This window comes from Scophthalmus maximus, chromosome 4, assembly GCF_022379125.1.
Source record: "Scophthalmus maximus strain ysfricsl-2021 chromosome 4, ASM2237912v1, whole genome shotgun sequence".
In the NCBI taxonomy this organism is placed as follows: domain Eukaryota; kingdom Metazoa; phylum Chordata; class Actinopteri; order Pleuronectiformes; family Scophthalmidae; genus Scophthalmus; species Scophthalmus maximus.
This window is the reverse complement of record NC_061518.1, coordinates 11,599,712-11,606,028: the sequence shown is the minus strand read 5'-3', so window position 1 is coordinate 11,606,028 and position 6,317 is coordinate 11,599,712. Positions and strand designations below refer to the sequence as shown.

The 6,317-nt window shown below is 36.9% G+C and overlaps 1 long non-coding RNA gene across 3 annotated transcripts in view; it reads right to left on the bottom strand.

Annotated features, from left to right (window-relative positions):
- LOC124849927 overlaps nt 1-6,317 on the bottom strand; it is a 151,267-nt gene that overhangs the window by 124,148 nt on the left and 20,802 nt on the right. The gene's annotated exons all lie outside the window — the stretch shown is intronic.

Genomic DNA, 6,317 nt, shown 5'->3' with positions numbered 1-6,317 from the left:
GCAACAGCAAATTAATTAGAGACCAAATAAATGCTTGTTGAGTTTGAGCTCAGTCAAACTAATCAGGAACAGAAGTGCAGAGCTGTGTTAGAAAAAAATCCTTTTTCCAGAAGACTCTGGACGCTGTGACATATATATATATATATATATATATAAAGTTGTAAGTAAATAATATGAATGTGATAAACAGCTACCTGTGTAAGCTGTATGTGATTTATTCCTGAAATAATAAAAAATTCCACAGATCTGATTGATTTTTACAGGATAGGAAATGTCCTTTTCGTAACGGATTAATCTGTTGATAATATTCTCAATTAGTCTATTAACCATTTTTTGTCTTTTTTCACAACCCAAGATGGCATTTTCATATAGATTTTCTGGTCTGACCAGAGCTCCAAAACGAAAAGATATTCAACTTGTTATTATGCAAAATTAAGACCATAAAAAAAAACATTCAAACTCTAAATTAGCATTTTATATCCACTTTGGGTTAATTTTAATTAATTATGACATATTAAAACCTCAATATTACTGTCATTACAATTAGCAAAACTTTAAACAGCCAATGTTTTTACCTGGTGGAACAATGGTAACTATATACAGAGAAAAAAAACAAAAACAAAACAAACTTTTGAATATATGATATATCTTTTTATACACAATGATTCTTTGACCCACTGCTTATAGACTGAGACAAAATATATGCCTTAATGCCATTACATTTTTGGGGATTTCCTTTAAATATCTCCAAGGCTTTGTCATACAGAGTTCTCTTCTCTTACTACTTGGATAGTACACTTTTCAATTCATTGGAGAATACTGTAATGTTTTTTTCACCGTATTGATGAACGTGAAAAATAGATGGGGAGTAAACCTGCAAATTCCTCCATCAGCCAGATGCCTTCTTAAGAGTTGGTCTTTCCCCTATTAAGCCCCAACTTGGAGACAGTATGAACACAGTGAACTGTATGATATGACAGTCAAACTATATCAACAATATGCACTAATTTCTGGTTAGTTTTGGGGTTTATTGCAGTCGCTACAACATCTATCCTGGCATAGTTTATTCTAGATTAACAAAAGTTGTAATGGTGAGTGTTGAGGAATTTTCGTCTATCCTCTCTGAGAAATTGTTAAGACGGGTCTTCTCAGGCACCAAGCAAGGTCATCTCATCTATGGCAAGCCTAAACAATCATTGAGCAGCTGATGTCTCACTCGAGGTGTCATAGTCGCAGGTAGGTGACGACATTACTCTAAACTAAATACACTACAGAGACCGGGGATGGGCAGACTATCTTGGCACGCCGAACACTGTGAACCTGTTGATCTGTGTAGCGAACTGGAAGTCTCCTTAATATTGAGCTCTTATGATAAATACTTCTGCTTAGGACATCCATGGTTCCCGTCTTCCTGAATCAGCTCCATACACTCCATCAATTATTTAATTTTAGCTGAGTCTGGCGAACAGGACTCTAAATTATTCCATTTCTGTAAGAAAATATGCTCTTAACTTGGGTTGCCATAACATATTTTGAAGGTCACCAACAGGCGGGTCAAAGTGTAGACAACGAGAGAGAGAGAGAGATTGAGAGCAGAACGCTGCATACAGCTCGAAAATGAAGCAATAGCACAAAACATCAAGTTAGAGACTTTTTATTGTATAATAAGGAGTGGACCGTCACAGTCTTTATAATTAATGGGAAACGCTGCTCACAACATCAAGTGCACCACAAGAGCGAGGCTGCCCACAGCAAAATCTTAAGATCTCAGTAAGCGATCTACAGATATTGAGCCAACACACATCTTTTCTTGTAAAATATTTGGTTTTATTGGTGGCACTGATGTTAAAACCACACTGTGACATGCGTAATATTGATGTTGAAATTTTTTCTTTGTGAACTCACTATCAGTCAGGGGTACTGAATGACCTACAACACTTACAAACTAATTATTACCATTTCATTTGTCTAACCTCCGTTGCTGTACTACACATTTTTATTTCACACATCACCCTTCTTACATTTTTGGAGGAGGCAGGCAAACATCAGATTTCAACCCAGGTGTGACATCCTGTAGGCACTTTCCTACCAGCAGGACACAGAACAGCAATATAATTTGCTAACACATAAATCAAGTGTGCAAAGAGCATTAATTAGAAATTCATTAAAAATTCAGACTCACCGGCAGGTGTGCAAATAAAGGATTAGGTAGACATCAATTATACCACATAAGAGAACATTTTAATTGCAATTCCTAGATTGATTTACAGAGGGAAACAATCAGGCTCCATGCAATATGGCTGATTGCTCATTATCCGGAAAAATAATGAGGAAAACACCTCTCCAGGTAACACTGTGCCCAGCTGTAAATTCATACACACATACAGATTCAGACTGGTGTGTGCAGAGATCCATCAGTCTCTTTTAAATATACAAGTGCACATGCCCACATAGCACATCTTAATACTGATCACATAACAAAACATGTGCCCATCAAATAGACATGGCTCGCATGCTAACCCAGAATTACAACACATGACACACAGGCATGCTCACACACACACAATCACTGCAGCTTGGCACTCCCATCTGCTTGTGTTGGTGGGGAAGTTCTTAAGCACCAAATGTTGCACCGTTATGACTCAAGTTTGTGAATTCTCCAACCTCCTCTGTGTTCCTGATTACTGCATTATGGCATCTGCTTAATTAGCTTGGCTTGTGTCATATGTTGCACACGAGGGGGTGTTAAAAAGTGCCCTTCCCTATTGCTCATTATCTGCCTCGATTCATGTGATGTATAATCTCTCTTGACAGACATTCATATTGACATAGGGACAGCTGTCAGCAGAGCATGGTCATAAAGGGTGCACATAGAATAAAAAGCACGAGGAGGGCAGATTTAAGGAAAGGCTGCCAAAATTCTAGGTGAAAGCGGGGATTCTGTGTTTCACTTTTCATCCATCCACACTGCAACAGCTCTAATTATAATTACATTTTATGGATGAGAGTTTTTTGGGGAGAAAGGACTGATAGTAGGTTTGGCATTCTGATTACTACAGGTAATATTCAAAGTAACCTTCGGCCAGTGTATTTTCTAAATTTGAGTGTTGTCCAACACTTGGCGAGGAATCAACCTCATTATTGCCATGCGGGAAATTGTAATTGTTATCGCTATAACAGTTCTGGACAATCATTTCCATCCCGCAATACGCTACTTTTTTGACAGGAGTGTTTGTAGATTGGACATGGCTCATCTTCATAAGTCAAAGGATCACATACAGTTGAGATAAAAATGAATGACATTCTTGCTGCAGTATTATAATAATGAAGGCAGTTTTCATTGCTACGGCACAAATCTATCATCAAACAAAACATGAAGTTAACGATTCTACAAGCCTCAGTTAATGTTCAAGAAGTTTGGTGGGAATAAAATTATTATTTTTTTCTGCGATATTTGGCCATAGCAACTCCAATATGGTAAAGGTAAGTAAACATCATGGTCATTGCCTATGCACCATGGTTAAGATATAGCTAAGATTGGGCAACAAAAGTAAAAAAGGGAACAAAAAAAACCTACATTTTAAACGTGCTCTGCATCACCCATTCACTACATCAACATCCACGCTTACTTGTGGCTTTGCTACAGTACACAAAGGACACAGTGCTTCCTGCAGACAGAAATTGCAACTTGTATGAACATTATTCTTAGGATACCAGGCTCCAAGATACAAGACAAGATAAACAAAATCTCATGTTGGGATGAGAAGAAAATGCCAAAAAGTACCAAGTCCTGTTTGATAATCATGTTAGTGGAAGTATGAACTAATTCATTTTTAAAACATGTTCAGGAATTCACTACCAAGACTTATAAGACCGAAAGAAAACCAAACTGACCCTAATAGAGAAGATGACACTTTTTCCTCAAACTTAAGTAAAAAAAAAAAAGGTCTGCCTAATGTTTCAGGACTACACAATTATATGTTCATTTATTGAAACAGATGTCCCATTCTGTAAAATAGTGTTGCATTATGAGTTATAAGTAGTGTTATTATGTTGCTAGGCTAGCAGGTGTTTTTGAGAATGTCTATAGTAGAGCCCGACCGATATATATATATGGTCTATATAAATATAGTATATATGAAAAATCCATATCGGTCGGGCTATAGTCTATAGTGAGCCTTTGAGTTATTCAGCCCTTGGTTAGTCCAGTTTAATCTACCTGTTACCTGTAACATGTTATGCTGCCAGAGAGGAAATAAATAAATGAAGAGTGAAAAACAAGTTCTTAGCTTCTGCCGACGTCTTTACTGGGGAGATAAACCAGGGAGAAAATCTGTCAAACGGTCGAGAATTACATCTGTCAAAGACGATGAGCTCAAAATGACTGAAGTGTGAAAAATGTCAGAGAAAATAATTACATGAGAGGAATGAGAGTGAGAGAGGAATCGACTTGCCAAAGAAAAAAAATGCAAAGGATTACAGTAGATAGCGCTCACTTAGCAAACATATTTGTTTAAATGTTTTTCTCTCTAATGTGTGTGCGCGCTGTGAAAAACAACAACCTGTGTCGTGTCCTCAGAAACACTGCAATGATAATGGTCCTAGACATATTTTTACAATACCTAAACATTCCTGATTATGAGATATTTACGCCAATGAGATGGATGAATTGTTTTTGTCTGCACGAGTCAACCTTACACCCTCACAGATATAATGTGGTGCATACAGTTACCTCAAACAAAAGGAAAGTAAGAGCAGCGATGCTTACCACAGTGAAGTGACTATTAATCCCCTCAAAAACAAACCGATTTTCACACTCAATCAAAAACTCCAACATGTGTTCCTTTGTGCCAAATCGGCCTGATAGGGCCATGAACAAGGGACTGGGGAGGGCAATTAGTTACATGTGGCTTTGATTAGCACCGATTCCACAACAGCGCTAGAAGGAAAACTGCATAGAAAATAAACCACTAAATTACTGTTAAAGCTTTTTTTGACAGAATGCAATAAAACGGAAGAAAGTATTTAACTTCATGGTAATAACAGGTAAATGGGAACACGCTAACTATAGTATGGTGCCCATGGCTAAGATTATGCATATTCTACCTACAAACAGCCTGTGCCGAGCAATGCATATAAAACTGAAATAAATGGCTACAGATGCATGAACTTGCCCTGAAAGAGGTTTGCTTACTCTGTGATCTCATTCTTAAATGAAACCAATTTGCCTAGAAATTGGTTCTAAGGCCTAATGCTGAACTCTGTACATCAGCTCCACCACACACACACACACACACACTGGCTTTTACAAACGCACTTTCACAGTCACACTGCTTCCACCCCTTCCCTCGCTGCAAATCATGTTTGACTTTGAAGTGCTAATTTTGGAAGTTTAGCCAGTTTTTATTTGCTGCTTTGAAATGTATCCCCTAAGCTGCTGCACCAGCAATGAAATATACAGACCTTTACAATGAGGGATAAGTGACCAAAATGAGAAGTGCCTGGTTTTCTCCCTAACATTATATAACTGTGAATAATCCCCACATAACATTTTCTCCTGTGCCATCACTGCCTCAATTTATATTAAAAAATATTATGCAGACTTTTAACTTTTTGCTCATTCCTCAATCCCAAACTAATTATAGAGCTAATTTAAGATATCTACAATACAATGCTGGAAACAAAAACTAAAAGTCTTTTTCACATTATTGTCGTTTCATCATTGTTTGCAAACAAAAACACTACAGCAACAGTAACAATTTTTTCCACTTGTGAAACATATCTCGATTCCTGATGATTGTCTGATTAGCAAATTTGTCGACAACAAACTTACTTCCCAAGGAAAACAGTTGATACAGGCAAAAGGATTTTGTTTGAAAAGAAAACATATACTAGATTTGTAACCATTTCTTTGTCAAACTGTATTTTTTAGTAACCTATCAGACCGTTTTGGCCCTGATCCCAATCAGAGTCTTTTAATATTGGGCATTTGCTGATGTCCAACATTTATTTTAACATTATCTTAATGTTAATCAAAGAGCCTATGAACTTGACACATCATAATAACACTCACACATTTTAATTCTTTGTGAGCTTCTGGATCCAAATACTAAAGGTCATGGTTCAAATATATATAATATGTACATATATAATATATATATATATACACATACATAGGACATTAGAGAAAGTTCAGTTGGGTGAATGCGGCCTCCGATAGTGATGTGATACAATCCACAAGAAAAAGAGACGTCTCATTCTGTTCTGGAACTGAAGAAGCACTTGTGGTTGAACAATGGTGTTTAAGAGTGGTGATT